The sequence below is a fragment of the Lolium perenne genome, chromosome 2 (genome assembly GCF_019359855.2).
Source record: "Lolium perenne isolate Kyuss_39 chromosome 2, Kyuss_2.0, whole genome shotgun sequence".
NCBI classification, from domain to species: domain Eukaryota; kingdom Viridiplantae; phylum Streptophyta; class Magnoliopsida; order Poales; family Poaceae; genus Lolium; species Lolium perenne.
The window spans coordinates 317,923,479-317,940,177 of NC_067245.2; the positions used below are offsets into that span (position 1 = coordinate 317,923,479).

The 16,699-nt window shown below is 43.3% G+C and overlaps 2 pseudogenes; one reads left to right on the forward strand and one right to left on the reverse strand.

Moving 5' to 3' along the window:
• Positions 1-8,610: 8,610 nt before the first annotated feature.
• Positions 8,611-12,540, reverse strand: LOC127336700 (N-acylphosphatidylethanolamine synthase-like; annotated as a pseudogene).
• A 1,282-nt stretch (positions 12,541-13,822) lies between these two features.
• Positions 13,823-16,350, forward strand: LOC127336703 (flavanone 3-dioxygenase 3-like; annotated as a pseudogene).
• The last annotated feature ends 349 nt before the right edge of the window (positions 16,351-16,699 follow it).

Here is a 16,699-nt window from a genome sequence, read left to right on the forward strand (position 1 = left end):
AACAAGCTCCACAACATTCGGAATTCATATTTAAGTAACCTTAGAGTGCATGATAGACCATTGCAATTATACCGAGTACTAACATAGCATGCACACCGTCACCGTCAGGCTATGAAAGGGGGAATAGATCGCATCAATACTATCATAGTAATAGTTAACTTCATAATCTACAAGAGATCACAATCATAACCTACACCAAGTACTACATGATGCACACACTGTCAACATCACATCATGGAGGAGGAATAGACTACTTTAATAACATCACTAGAGCAGCACATAGATGATATTCAACTAGATCACAAAGAGAGAGATGAACCACATAGCTACGGTAGAGCCCTCAGCCTCGATGGAGAACTACTCCCTCCTCATCATAGGAGTCAGCAGCGTAGATGAAGATGGCGGTGATGTCGATGGAGATGCCTTCCGGGGGCACTTCCCCATCCCGGCGGCGTACCGGAACAGAGACTTCTGTCCCCCGAATCTTGGCTTCGCGATGGCGGCGGCTCTGGAACTTTTCTCGTATCGTGGCTTTCCTTTAGGGTTTTCGCGACGGAGGCTTTAAGTAGGCGGAAGGGCAGCCTCGGAGGGGTCATGGTGGGGCCACACCATAGGGGGCGCGCCCAGGGCCTTGGCCGCGCCGCCCTGGTGTGTGGGCCCCCCTGGCTCCCCTCTGGTCTCTCTCCGGTGTTCTGGAAGCTTCCGTGAAAAATAAGATGCTGGGCGTTGATTTCGTCCAATTCCGAGAATATTTCCTTACTAGGATTTACGAAACCAAAAACAGCAGAAAACGAAGCTGGCACTTCGGCATCTTGTCAATAGGTTAGTTCCGGAAAATGCATCAAAACGATATAAAGTGTGAACAAAACATGTAGGTATTGTCATAAAACTAGCATGGAACATCAGAAATTATAGATACGTTGGAGACGTATCAAGTAGCCCCTTCTGTAGGTAACTCAGAAAAATCTGCCAATTTACGTGAATGATCCTCAGATATGTACGCAACTTTCATTCAATTTGAGCTTCTTCATCTGAGCCTGTTAAGTGCCTCGGAAAAATTCGTCTTTACGGACTGATCTGTTTTGACAGATTCTGCCTTTTATTTCACATTGCCTCTTTTGCTATGTTGGATGGATTTCTTTGTTCCATTAACTTTCAGTAGCTTTGTGCAATGTCCAGAAGTGTTAAGAATGATTATGTCACCTCTGAATATGTGAATTTTTGATTATGCACTAACCCTCTAATGAGATTGTTTTGAGTTTGGTGTGGAGGAAGTTTTCAAGGGTCAAGAGAGGAGGATGATATAATACGATCAAGAAGAGTGAAAAGTCTAAGCTTGGGGATGCCCCCGTGGTTCATCCCTGTATATTTCAAGAAGACTCAAGCATCTAAGCTTGGGGATGCCCAAGGCATCCCCTTCTCCATCAACAACTTATCGGGTCACCTCTAGTGAAACTATATTTTTATTCCGTCACATCTTATGTGCTTTACTTGGAAGCGTCTGTATGCTTTTATTTTTGTTTTTGTTTGAATAAATTCGGATCCTAGCATTCTTTGTGTGGGAGAGAGACACGCTCATTGTTGCATATGAACACGGGTGTTCTTAGCTTTATTTTTAATGTTCATGGCGAAGGTTGAAGCGCCGTTCATTGCTATTTGGTTGGAAGCAGAAAATGCTTCATGTGGTAATTGGTATATTGTCTTGAATAATTTGATACTTGGCAATTGTTATGCTCAAATAGATCATGTTTAAACTCTTGCATCATGTACTTTGCACCCATTAATGAAGAACTACCATAGAGCTTGTTGAAATTTGGTTTGCATGATTGGTCTCTCTAAAGTCTAGATATTTTACGGTTGAGGTGTTTGAACAACAAGGAAGGCAGTGTAGAGTCTTATAATGCTTGCAATATGTTCTTATGTAAGTTTTCTTGTCTGTACCGGTTCATACTTGTGTTTGCTTCAAACAACCTTGCTAGCCAAAGCCTTGTACTGAGAGGGAATGCTTCTCGTGCATCCAAATCCTTGAGCCAAAAACTATGCCATTTGTGTCCACCATACCTACCTACTACATGGTATTTCTCTGCCATTCCAAAGTAAATTGCTTGAGTGCTACCTTTAAAATTCCATTCTATGCCTTTGCAATATATAGCTCATGGGAAAGTAGCTTAAAAACTATTGTGGTAAAGAATATGTCGTTTATGTATCTTATTTCTTATAAGTTGCTTGTTGAGCGGTAACCATGTTTAGGGGACGCCATCAATTTTGGTTGAATATCATGTGAGTTGCTATGCATGTTCGTCTTGTCTGAAGTAAGGGTGATTTGCCATGAGTTGTATGGTTTGAGTATGCATATTGTTAGAGAAGAACATTGGGCCGCTAACCAAAGCCATGTATCATGGTGGAAGTTTCAGTTTGGACATTAATCCTCAATCTCTTATGAGAATATTACATTGTTGAATGCTTAAGCATTAAAAGAGGAGTCCATTATCTGTTTTCTATGTTGTCCGGTATGGATGTCCTCAAGTTGAGATCTATCAAAAACGAGAAATCAAATGCGATCTATCTCCTTGGACCTTTGTACAGGCGGCATAGAGGTACCCCTTTGTGACACTTGGTTGAAACATATGTAATGCAATGAGAATCCATGGAAATCCAAGCTAATTAGGACAAGGTGCGAGCACTATTGGTATTCGATGCATGAGGCTTGCAACTTATAGGATGTCTTATGCATAACACATATGATTTATTACTACCGTTGACAAAATTGTTTCCATGTTTTCAAAATAAAAGCTCTAGCACAAAAATAGTAATCCATGCTTCCCTCTGCGAAGGGTCTTTCTTTTACTTTATGTTGAGTCAGTTTACCTACTTCTTTCCATCTTAGAAGCAAACACTTGTGTCAACTGTGTGCATTGATTCTTACATACTTGCTTATTTGCACTCATCATATTACTTTGTGTTGACAATTATCCATGAGATATACATGTTGAAGTTGAAAGCAACTGCTGAAACTTATATCTTCCTTTGTGTTGCTTCAAAACTTTCTACTAAGAATTTATTGCTTTATGAGTTAACTCTTATGCAAGACTTATTGATGCTTGTCTTGAAAGTACTATTCATGAAAAATATTTGCTATATGATTCAGTTGTTTAGTCATTATCTTTACCATTGCTCCGAATCACTTCATTCATCTCATATGCTTTACAATAGTATTGATCAAGATTATGATAGTAGCATGTCACTTCAGAAATTATCCTTGTTATCGTTTACCTACTCGAGGGCGAGTAGGAACTAAGCTTGGGGATGCTTGATACGTCTCAAATGTATCTATAATTTCTTATGTTCCATGCTAGTTTTATGACAATACTCACATGTTTTATATACACTTTATATCATTTTTATGCATTTTCCGGTACTAACCTATTAACAAGATGCCGAAGCGCCAGTTCCTGTTTTCTGCTGTTTTTGGTTTCAGAAATCCTACAAAGGAAATATTCTCGGAATTGGACGAAATCAACGCCCAGGGTCTTATTTTTCCACGAAGCTTCCAGAAGACCGAAGAGGATTCGAAGTGGGGCCACGAGGGGCCGACACCACAGGGCGGCGCGGCCAAGGAGGGGCCCACGCCGGCCTGTGGGGTGGGGCCCCCGTGCCTCCTCCGACTCTGCCCTTCCGCCTACTTAAAACCTTCGTCGCGAAAACCCTAGTACCGAGAGCCACGATACGAGAAAAGTTCCAGAGACGCCGTCGCCGCCAATCCCATCTCGGGGGATTCAGGAGATCACCTCCGGCACCTGCCGGAGAGGGAATCATCAGGAGGACTCTACATCATCATGCCCGCCTCCGGATTGATGCGTGAGTAGTTCATCCTTGGACTATGGGTCCATAGCAGTAGCTAGATGGTTGTCTTCTCCTCTTGTGCTATCATGTTTAGATCTTGTGAGCTGCCTATCATGATCAAGATCATCTATTTGTAATGCTACATGTTGTGTTTGGTGGGATCCGATGAATATGGAATACTATGTCAAGTTGATTATCAATCTATCATATATGTGTTGTTTATGATCTTGCATGCTCTCCGTTGCTAGTAGAGGCTCTGGCCAAGTTGATACTTGTAACTCCAAGAGGGAGTATTTATGCTCGATAGTGGGTTCATGCCTCCATTGAATCTGGAATAGTGACAGAAAGTTCTAAGGTTGTGGATGTGCTGTTGCCACTAGGGATAAAACATTGATGCTTTGTCTAAGGATATTTGTGTTGATTACATTACGCACCATACTTAATGCAATTGTCTGTTGTTTCCAACTTAATACTGGAAGGGGTGCGGATGCTAACCCGAAGGTGGACTTTTTAGTCATAGATGCATGCTGGATAGCGGTCTATGTACTTTATCGTAATGCCCTAAGTAAATCTCATAGTAGTCATCATGATATGTATGTGCATTGTTATGCCCTCTCTATTTGTCAATTGCCCACCTGTAATTTGTTCACCCAATATGCTATTTATCTTATTGGAGAGACACCACTAGTGGCTGTGGACCCGGTCTATTCTTTTACATCTGAAATACAACCTACGCAATCATTGTTCTCTGCTGTTCTTTGCAAACAAACATCATTCTCCACACCATACGTTTAATTCTTTGTTTACTGACAAGCCGGTGAGATTGACAACCTCACTTTGTTAAGTTGGGGCAAAGTATTTTGATTGTGTTGTGCGGGTTCCACGTTGGCGCCGGAATCCCTGGTGTTGCGCCGCACTACACTCCTTCACCAACAACCTTCACGTGTTCCTTGACTCCCTCTGGTTCGATAAACCTTGGTTTCTTGCGAGGAAAACTTGCTGCTGTACGCATCACACCTTCCTCTTGGGGTTCCGACGGACGAGTACTTTACCGTCACAAGGAAGCTACTTTACGCGCCGTTGCAATCCCTGCCGCGTCAACGGCACCCGCCCATAGACTCGGGGGCTTCGCACATGGGGAGCGCTTAGCGCACCCGAAAGAAGAAACCGACTCTACATCAAGCACAAGATTCAACAGATGATCAAGACATTCGGACGAAGATAACTTTAGTCCCCTGCCCGAAGCTTCACTTCGGCCGGACACTCGGGAGCTGCGATGTGGGCATAACCCTTCGGGTACTCGACATTGCCATACCCGGTGCAAACTATGAAGCTGGACCAGCACAAGGACTCGACAAGCTTGACCTGCACGCGCCTCAACTTGGACTACAAGGAAAGAAGACTCCAATACGAATCTTACTAGGACTCTTGTAAACCCTAGCTTGGGCTGATATATAAAGCCGGGCGGGGGCACCCCTTAGAGGGGATATTCGAAACACAAATCATAGAGGCGACACTCCTAGACACCGCAACCCGCGGATTAGAACTAGACTAGATCCAACAACTCCGCCTATGGCGGCCCACATACACATATTTTCATATCTTTGGATTGCTAGCGGGACGTAGCGATCCTCCACCGCGGGACGTGAACACTGGTACGTCGTGTACCGCCTCGCTCCGGAACTTCCGTCGTCGCCTTTCTCTAAAACCCAAGCCCCTCATGGTGGGCATTGCCGATGAACCGCCTCGTCATAGAGCTTCCCGTAGGTATCAACGCCTTCTCACCATCAAGTGGTACATCCGTGACGGTGTCAAGGTGGCCGACGATGGAGGCTCGCCGTCGATCTGAGAGGACCGAGGAGTCGATCGCGTTTTCTCCTGTATTTTGGAGGCTCTTTGTGCAATAGTTCATGCCATTAAAATGTATACCGCCTTTCCCGAAATGTATACCGCCTTAAATATGAGATGGAGCTTACCCTCCCTTCTTCAAGAAAAAAAAAGATAAAAGAACGAAGCGTGCATAAAAAGGTCGTGTAAATCGAGAAGGTTAGGTTCTTTGGAAAGCTAAGGCCCAACTCCATCTCCACTACCGGCCCGTATAATAAGTCGATTCGAGGCCAACTCCAACCTCTGACCGGTACAGTACAGATTCCTCTTATTTCGGCCTAGGGTAGAAAAAAAAGAAGTTTCGACCTGCGTCCGCCATCACGGAAGGATGTCGCTTTCGCCGAAGCGTGCGCGCCATCAGGCCATCGCTCCGGCTCCCTCTGCCGACGACAGGTCTCGATGGACGTCCCTGCACGCGGACATGGTCCGGCTCATCGGCTGGCGGGTGCTGCTGGCCGGAGACCTGCGGACTACGTCCGCTTCCGCGCCGTGTGCGCACAGCAGCGGTGGAGGACCGTCTGCCCGCGCGGCCAGGGTATCGCCGACCCGCGGTTCCATCCGCGCCGATGGAGGATCTCGCGGGAGCGGCATGGGCTCGGCCCCGGCGACGACGGCGAAACGCCGTCAACGTCTTCACCGGAGCCTCCGTGCGCCTTCGGCTTCCTCTTCTCGCTGACCATGCCGTCCTTCGATCGGTCGAGGGCCTCCTCCTAGTGCGCCGGGAAGGGCCGGGCCGACGCGACGTGCGCCTCCTCAATCCTTTCACCGGCGACGCCGCGGTTGCGGAGCTCTCGCCGTCCATACCCTATGGAACTTCATACCCATTCGAGCTATCCACGGAGGACGGCCGAACAAAGACATGGTACTACCAGCTGGGGCACGCTTACAAGACCCCAAACAGTCCATGGACACCAGCACCCCCATTGACACATAAACTCGTTTGAGTTGACTTAGTTTTATACCTCAAGCCAGCCAGGTGAATTGAAGATGCAACATCCAACCATTGCTCATCCTGATTGCCCTATTGTGTTTGCCAGAGACGGCCGGACCGAGGCAACATACATCTCCTCAACCCTTTCGATCACCGGCGACATTGCAGCTGCCGAGCTCTCACCCGTCATATCTACTGAAAGCGTCGACGGAGTCAGCGCCCAAGTGACACATAAAATCGCTCGAGTTAAAAAAAGGGCAGCCCGGTGCGTGAAGCTCGGTGAATTGAAGATATTGTGGGATTTTTAATTCGCTTGAGTTGATTTATTTTATTTTATACGTGAAGCTAGGTGAATTGAAGATATTGTGGGATTTTTAATTGTTCGTCAATTCCTGTGTAATGTGAGCATGTTGGTTTCCACTCTACACATGATTTTTTTATTTTCTACGTGAAGCTAGGTGAATTGAAGATATCGTGGGATTTTTAATTGTTCGTCAATTCCTATGTAATGTGAGCCTGTTGGTTTCCACTCTACACATGAATGCTGAAACAAAATCATATGTTGTTGCAGGTGAGTAAAATACTAGTAGATGGTAATTAATATTAAGGCCTGGAGGTGAAGAAGGATTAATTGTTAGTATAACGTATTGGTAACCTAGGCTGGCACGTACAACTTATTGTTAAATGATCTTTATGTAAAACTCATCACAACAAAAGACAAGAATATGAGTGTTGGTGGTTCAGATAAATATGATTTGGTAGCAAATGTAGTGACCATCAATCAGAGTCAGGTTGTCTGAACTATAATTCTCTAAACTGCTTCTATCGTACATTTAGGCAGGTGCGATGTTCAACCATTACTCATCCTGATTGCCCTATTGTGTCTGCATCATCTTAAACTAGCTAGTGGAGCTATATCCGATTCCAAACCAACCCAACAAGGTACTAGAGAAAAAATGATCAATGTTGCTTCTGGTTCAAAAGCGCTTTCCTCAACCCCTCCATCACAGACCGGATCCTCTCCGACATGATCTTCTGGTAAAGCCATCTCTGCGCTGCCTCGTCTAGCGGCCAGCCCTTACTTTCAAACGATGTCTTAGCTTATCGTTGCTGCTACCTGCTTTAAGCTCGGCAGATCAAATTCTACTGGTTCCCCCACAATAATTTGTATCTCCTTGCCGCAGATCGAGAGGCAATGGTGGACGGTGCCCAAAGAATGATTTCTCTGGCATGACCTACAGTCCAGCAGGGAGATAAGAAATCTTAGTTTTTTTTTTGACGGTGCAAATCTTAGTTTATCAAACGGAATACAGATGAACTAGAGCTGGGGGTCATGTAGTTCATGAACAAGCAAAAAAACCAAAATACACCATTGTAGCAATAAACCATATTTCATCAAGAGTACTATGTATAACATCTAACTTCAAATGTTCCTCATCAATGCAGTGCAAATCTAAGAGAAATAACACCGAAGAAGATTTTCATTTTACCAAAGAGAATGCGGATGAAATAGTGCTGGTGCAACTCATTGAATAAGAAAAGAAAGATCGACACACACAAAACTGTAGCAATATATCATCTTTAATTAAGAGTACTGTGTGCAACGTTTCATTTCAAATGTTCCTTGTCAGTGCAGTGCAAATCTGTAAAAAAAATGATGGTATCTCAGAGATACAGAGATTTCCATATACCTTTTCAAAACCAGTGTGAATAATAGGCAAAGCTACTGGGGTTACAGGTGCTCGCACAATAAGACTGGCAGTTGCCCACTTCAGTCGTCTGATTGGCTGGTGATCTTGGGCTTGAGGGAATGAATGCAACTGTTTGAATATGTCATGACGAAATTTACAATCAAATAAAGGCCAGTATTTGCAAACATAAGCACACCATCTGTTAATGACAGAATGACTGATACTGAAATGAAGAATATGATCAAAACAGGTCACCCAAGAGCCAAAAATTCACGTCCGTAATATTAATCTCTTTGAACATATTGGCAACATAGGCTGGCATGTACAACTTATTGTTATGTAAAACTCATCATAACAAAAAGACAAGAATATCAGTGCTGCTGGTTCAAATAAATATGATTTGGGTGCAAATATAGTGACCATTAATGACAGTCAAGTTGTCTGAACTCTAATTGTCCTAACTGCTTCTATCGTACATTTAGGAAGGTGCAATGTCCAACCATTACTCATCCTGTTTGCACCTATTGTGTTCGCATCATCTTAAACTAGCTAGTGGAGCTATTAGCTATATCTGATTCCGAACCAACACAACAAGGTACTGGAGAAAAAAATGGAGGCCCTCCGTCCTTGGCCCATTGTGGAAGAACAAAATGATCAATGTTGCTTCTGGTTCAGAAGCGTTTTCCTCAACCCCTCCATCACAGACTGAATCTTGTCCGACATCTTCTGGTAAAGCCATCTCTGCGCTGCCTCGTCTAGCCCCTCAGGTGTGATGGTCGGCCAGCCCTTCCTTTCAAACGATGTGTCTTGGGGTATCGTTGCTGCTTCCTGCTTTAAGCTCGGCAGATCAAATTCTACTGGTTCTCCCACAATAATTTGTATCTCCTTGCCGCAGAGGGGCAATGGTGGACGGCGCCCAAAGAATGATTTCTCTGGCATGACCTACAGTCCAGCAGGTGGATGTTAAAGTAGCACAAAAGAAATCTTAGTTTTATCAAAGGGAATAAGCTGGGAGTCATTAAGGGAGATGTTCATGAAAAAGTAAAAACCTGACACACAATACTATTGCAATAAATCACATTTCATTAAGAGTAGTATGTATAACATTTAACTTCAAATGTTCCTCACCAATCCAGTGCAAATCTAAGAGAAACAACAACGAAGAAGATTTTCATTTTATCAAAGAGAATGTGGATGAACTAGTGCTGGGAGTCATGCAATTCACTGAATAAGAAAAGAAATATCGACATACACCACTGTAGCAAAAATCATACAGTATTTCATTAAGAGTACTATGTATAACATTTAACTTCAAATGTCCTCATCAATGCAGTATAAATCTAAGAGAAATAACACCGGAGAAGATTTTTATTTTATCAAAGAGAATGTGCATGAACTAGTGCTGGGAGTCATGCAGTTCATTGAATAAGAAAAGAAAAATCGACATACACCACTGTAGCAATAAATCATACAGTATTTTATTAAGAGTACTATGTATAACATTTAACTTCAAATGTCCTCATCAATGGAGTGGAAATCTAAGAGAAATAACACCGAAGAAGATTTCCATTTTATCAAAGAGAATGTGGATGAACTAGTGCTGGGAGTCATGCAATTCATTGAATAAGAAAAGAAAGATCGACATGCACCACTGTAGCAATAAATCATAGTATAACATTTAACTTCAAATGTTCCTCATCAATGCAGTGCAAATCTAAGAGAAATAACACCGAAGAAGACTTTCATTTTACCAAAGAGAATGCTAATGAACTAGTGCTGGGAGTCAGGCAACTCATTGAATAAGAAAAAAAGATTGGCACACACCACTGTAGCAATATATCATCTTTCATTAACAGTACTGTGTGCAACTTTTGATTTCAAATGTTCTTTGTCAATGCAGTGCAAATCTAAAAAAACGATGGTATCTCAGAGATAAGAAAAATTTCCATTATACCTTTTCAAAACCAGTGTGAATAATAGGCAAAACTATTGGGGTTACAGGAGCTCGGATAATAAGACTGGCAGTTCCCCACTTCAGTCGTCTGATTGGCTGGTGATCTTGGGCTACTTTTCCTTCAGGGAATGAATGCAACTGTTTGAATGTGTCATGAGGAAATTTACAATCAAATAAAGGCCAGTATTTGTAAACATAAGCACACCATCTGTTAATGACAGAATAACTGATACTGAAATGAAGAATATGTGCATACCCAGCTGCCAGTGCTAAGCACTTCAAGGGCTTCATTCATATGCTCTTGATAAATTCCAGCCCCTCTTGTGATCGGCACACATTTTCCTGTGCATACAATTAGTTTTCAGTAGCAAAATCATCAAATTATGTGATACACATCTATGTTGACACTGCCTTGCAACAGAACCTGAAAATGCAAGAATAAAGAAAAAACACAAGCACTCAGCATCTAAAGTACCAATTGAACTAGAGGTCAGATGACATAGATGTTAGCTTATCATCGTTTATGTTATACTAGCACAAAGCAAGGCAAGCATCATATCATTTCATTTGATATATGTAGTAGTACTGAAAAAGAAACATGCAATTTCATGGTAAATGCATACTATATGGAAAATGTGAAATACAGAACAAATATACAGTAAGCAACAACATACATAGTGCTTGGAAAAGTTTGATGTTTTTTAGTTAACTTTCTAGAGCTAGTCTTGATAGTGAGTGTCATAAATTAGGACCTCTTAGGTAAACAAAATATCTATGACAGTTGTTAGCGGCTCTGTACACATGATGTGAGTTAGCATAGTAGCAACTCCAAACTACGACGGTATTTGCATTTTAAATGAAAACATATAAGTGAGAGCGAAAAGGCCTATTTATTAAATGGGGTTACCAGATGCTTAACTAAAGGATGCAATAAAATGGCACTGCTATAGCAACATTTCTTATCTTGAAATTGACTACAATCCACGCCGGAGCACGCTGCACAGCATGAGTTAGAACAAGCGAAAGTGATGTTTCGGGGAGATAACTAGGCCAACATGATGATATGTGACAATGTACCATACTGAGTATCATAATACGCAATATAAATAATAAAGAAGCACAAGGAGCCTCACCGACTCTAAACATGTAAGACATGAATGCATTTCTGAAGCAGATATCCTCAGCTGTCAACACCCATCTTGCAAGCTTCGCATCTGTAATAGGAAACCCTTGAATCCCCACATAAACGGGTCATCTATCCTGTACAAAAAGTACAAGTACAGGATAGCCTCGAGGTTACCAAAACTCCGGACACACAAGAAGCGTATATAGAAAACAATATATGCCGCACTAGTTCGTAACATCTGGCACCTATCCATGGCACGTGTACAATACACCAAATGCTAAGACAACACATCATATATAAGATAGATCTGTCTTGTCGATTGCATACACGGCTTCTAGAAAATCACGATTTCAATCTACACTAAGTCGATGTGGCATGTAAAAAAGAGAGCAATATGCGCCTTCGTGAAATTTAACTAAAATTTCAACACTTAAATTGAAACCCAACATGTGGACGCCTGCTGGCCGATGAGGTTTGTCGAAAACTCTGAATTATAACTGCAGAGTATCTGAGTTCTAATAATGGTTCATAGAAATCCACTACTCATGCTGTTGACCAATAAACCCCAATGAACAGACACGACTGAATGCAATAGCATCAATCCTAAAAGTAAATGGCATCAGCGAAGGGCTCTATTTGCAGGTTACCGACCCACGCAATTTGCACAGATTCGCAACCGGGTGCTGCCACAAGGACAGATCAGAATACTCGCACAAACAGCAACTCCGATCTCTCCGCCTAAATCTAGCTCGAAGCCATTAACAGTAAGAGTAATACGCGGGGTGGCGGGGCGAGAGAGCGGAGACATACGTGGACATGTGGTTGCTGACGGTGAGGAGCGGCGTGCCGGGGGGCCGCGACTTGACGACGCGGTGGAGGGCGTCGGCGTTGTGGACGGTGGTGGTGTTGAGCAGCGCCATGTACGCCTTGGCGACGGTGCCGATGGCGCCGATCACCGCGGCGCGCGGGACGCCGCCCAGGTGGCCGGCGCGCCCCGCCCACCGCAGCGTCCGCGCCGCCGCCGCCGCCGCAGCGTCGGCTGACGCCGCCATCTTTTTACCCTCTTTGTCCTTTCTTCTCGCGTGTTTTTTTTTCCTTCTGCTCCTCTGCTGCCGTGTTGGTCGTGGACGGCGGCGGGCAGCGACCCTTTTTCTGCGGCGTGGGCCGCGCTCGGGCGGTGACCTGGGCCCGGCCCGTATCAAGTTCAACAAAACTCTTGTGTTCGATCGTGGGCCGACCTGCCAGCGGTTATTAGGCCTCCCGAATTTGACGTGAACTGGAGAGGATGTACTACAATGTTCTAGGGGAAGACTGGATAAGCTGTTCCGTTTACTTACAGTTAACCCGAGTGCTAAAAAGTGCACGAGTGCTATTTAAACTTAGAAAATGCAAAGCATCACAGATGCCATATGTTTCAGTCCCAAGACAGGTGGCTTCACACGAACCACCAGCCAAAGCATCCAAACCCTGGAACTTGAACACCTTATAACCAAGTAAAAGAAAAACATGGCAGAAAGTTCCATGGTGGACACGTCTGCTGCAAGATAGTAAGCACGGACGAGGCTCATCCACATCCACGGTCTCTGCTACTACAAAGTTTATTGCCACTAATTGGTAACAGGGCAGCCTACGAGAAGCGCCAGAAATAGCTTTTTTTCGGTGGCACTGCACCAAACAATGAGCTAACCAAAGCTTCCATTCAGATTCAGACCGGCAGCAGCTTCTAGTGCCCTCCATCAGCCCCTCCTGGACAGGCACCAGAAACACAAACGGAAGCAAGTTGCCGCTGTTATTCCCATACGATGCTTGTAGTTGAGTCACACGAAAAATCCCCAGTTGCACTTCAACGCGTAAGCAGGAAGAAAGAGTGCAGTGGACGAGAGCGACGCCACCATCCGGGACACTGCCAAAATCAAGCTTTTTCGGACCCTCATACTTGCACCAGGAATCCAGCGTCCATCAGCACAACCCTGGACAGCAGCAAAAACATTGGCAGAAAACAAGTTGTGTCCATATAAGATATTATCAGTATTGCCATTATTGTTGCCTAATCCCTAAACAAAAACCAATTGCATAACAGGAGGAAAAGAGTAGGATGGAAAAAACCGGCTGAGCCTGGAGCGTAGTGTTAAGATATAGTGTCAAGATACTCCAATTTGCTTATGCGGCGGCACACAGGCGACATGCACATTCCCAAGGTAGGACCCGCGAAGGAGCTTCCCCTGGACCAGTAATAATAAATATATTGCCAAGTGCATGCATGGATGGTGATGGATGGCTTGACCTCTCATTTGGAGTGATCATTGTCCAGGTGAGGAGGATCAGAATCTGTATACCGTACTGGTATGCCTGCAGAGGGATGCAGACAGTGGTTTCCTGGGTTACCTGGAATGGACCTGCCTATAAGTAGATGTTATCCCATAGGACAACACTTCACCCTGTTCTGATTCTGCATAGTAAGATTGGACTCTGGTGGTCAGTCAACATGTCTGATGACTCAAAGAGTATCCCTCCGGAACAGCTGCCATCGGATGACCTCCACCCGCCGCCAATGCCGGTGATCAACCTGGGTCACCTTATTCTTGAACCCGAAACACGATCCGGTGTGGTAGAAGATATCGCCAAAGCATGCCATGATCTCGGGTACTTCCAGGTATGCTCCCCGAGAACATTTCTTGTTTTTTTCCTTTTACCTTGTCATTTCTCCCACTGTCCAAACTCACATAGTTAACATTGCCACTTGTGCACACTGTGCTAGAATGTAGATCAAGGAAGCTGACCTGTACATGGAAAATGTGAGAAAATTAAACTAGATTTGCCATTGTAGAAACGTTCCAAAAAGGGCTAGGAGGACCTCCTTTCAAATACCGCAGACATATTTGTTAGTATACGCAGAAGATTCTTACAGGAGCATGGTTTGATGAGCTCCATTCCCACTTTTGGCCCCCAAATGAGGAGTTTGAGCTATGCATAATTAGGTGTATATAGAGTATAACAGACCGCACACATAATTGTACGAGACAATGGCGACTGTCTGAAACTAGATCAAATGGAGGACGACCAGTTCCTTTATGTCGCTTGGTTGCAGGGAAACTGACAAATAGAATGAAGCGAAAAGTTCAAACCCATTTCGCCACTCAGTAGTCCAGTATTCATGGGAATGACAAAACTACTAGTTGAAGCTCACTTTAGTACTCACAAATGGTAGATATTCCTATACTTGTCGCATTCTTCATATTTTTTCTTTATGTGCATATATCCAGAAAGCATTGCGCTTTATGTAAATTTCTTTTTATCTGTAAATCCGTCTTCATTAATTTAATGTACAATATGTAACAGAAAGCTTCTACAGTCCATATGCACAAGCATATGTTTCTTCATTATTAGTCAACAGTTGGTCAAAGTTCTAAACCTGTAACAAAGTCTAAGCTTACTCATTAATGGCTGGTTTAACTCTAGTTCCTGGGTCCATGTAGGCACAACAAGGAAGCGAACAGTATTGCTGTGGTTTGTTTTCTGACAAAGGTGATCTTCCATTAATGGAAATAAAAAAACCAATTGATATAAAATGTGCCTTATGTGCATATAAAAATGCTCAAGCTTCAAGTTTCAGTGTTTCACACATAAGGGATGTCAAGGTTCTCAAGGATTAATGATTAAAACATATGAGAAAAGAAAAGAATTCGTCAGAATGTTTCTTCTTCTGATTAAGTAACTACATAATAGGATAACTTAAGCTACTGTGTTTTCCTAGAACCCTTGTTGGACACTAACTAGCAGGTGGTAAGCAAAGAAAGAAAGCTTATATGTGTATCCAGTCTCTGATGATTCCTCCATTTTTGCAGGTTATAAACCATGGGATCAATCAATCTGTCATGGATGGTGCTTTTGAAGCAGCTTTAGATTTCTTCAAACTGCCAAGTGAGATAAAGGAAGAGTTTGCATCAGACGACCTTCGACAGCCTGTTAGATATGACACCAGCTCAAAGGATGGCATTAGTATGTCAAGGGCATTCCTAAAGCATTATGCCCATCCCCTCAGTGATTGGATGCAATATTGGCCAGAAAAGCCACCAATCTACAGGTAAAAGATCATCTTACAAAATCTACTTACATTCTCAAACTACAGAACTAAATGTGTGTGTGTTTCTGTAAGAGCCAGAATAACTCCATTTTTGTTTACTGAAAACAGGAAACACATGGGAAATTTTGCTGTTGAAGTAAGGAGGGTGGCTTTGCAGCTCATGGAGGCAATACTTGAAGGCCTGGGATTGGGCAAGGATTACCAACATGAGAAATTTGAAGAAGGATTGCAGCTAATGTCAGTGAATTGCTACCCTAAAGAATCAGAAGGTGATGTGGCGATAGGGCTGGCACCGCATTCTGATTACGGATTCCTTACCATCTTGCTCACAAGTTGTCGGGGCCTGGAGGTCGTTGATCGCAACAGCAACAGCTGGAAAGTGGTACAGCAACTTCCACATGCATTGAATGTCCACGTAGGAGACCACATGGAAGTTCTGAGTAATGGTCGAGTAAAGACTGTTGTGCACCGTGCTCTTCTGAATCCTGAAGAAGAAAGGATCTCTATAGCTAGCATCCTTGGTTTTGCACTGCATGAGAAGGTCGCATGTGCCAAAGAGCTAGTGGATGAACAAAATCCCAAAAAGTACAAAGAGAGCAGTTTCAACGACTTTCTAGATTTTCTCACAAGTAATATGGACAACAAGGACAGGAACTTTCTTGGGAGCATTAGGATGTGAGGAGCATAATTACTAATTGAGGTATAATCTTTACTTGAAGCCCCAAAGCAGATGCTATGAGAAGCTCTACGCTTACAAAGATTCCCCCTGTCTGTTTGGATTACTTATCTGTAATAGTTCTAAATCATGTATCGGTAGTTTGTTCCCATGTTTTTTTTTTCCCTTTCATCGTTATATTGTAACTGATGCATGTAACAGGTAAAGAAAAATCCACCATGTAAATTTATCCAGTACGATGTATTGTACTATGTTAAAACTTTCATGTTACATGGATGAATTACTTTCTTCTTTGAAAGAAAACTGTAGGGGAAGCCGTAATGAATTCTCCCTCACTTCCTTCAATGTTTTGACTCTACATGCCACATGAATGGATATATGTCACTTTGATATCGGCATGCCACTTGTAATAGTACCACTCTGACAGATGTCAGCTTTTAGTTTGCCAGTCTCTCCCTTCGTGACATACTTAGTTTAGTGGTTTAATTGTTTTGCAAATTTTCCAGA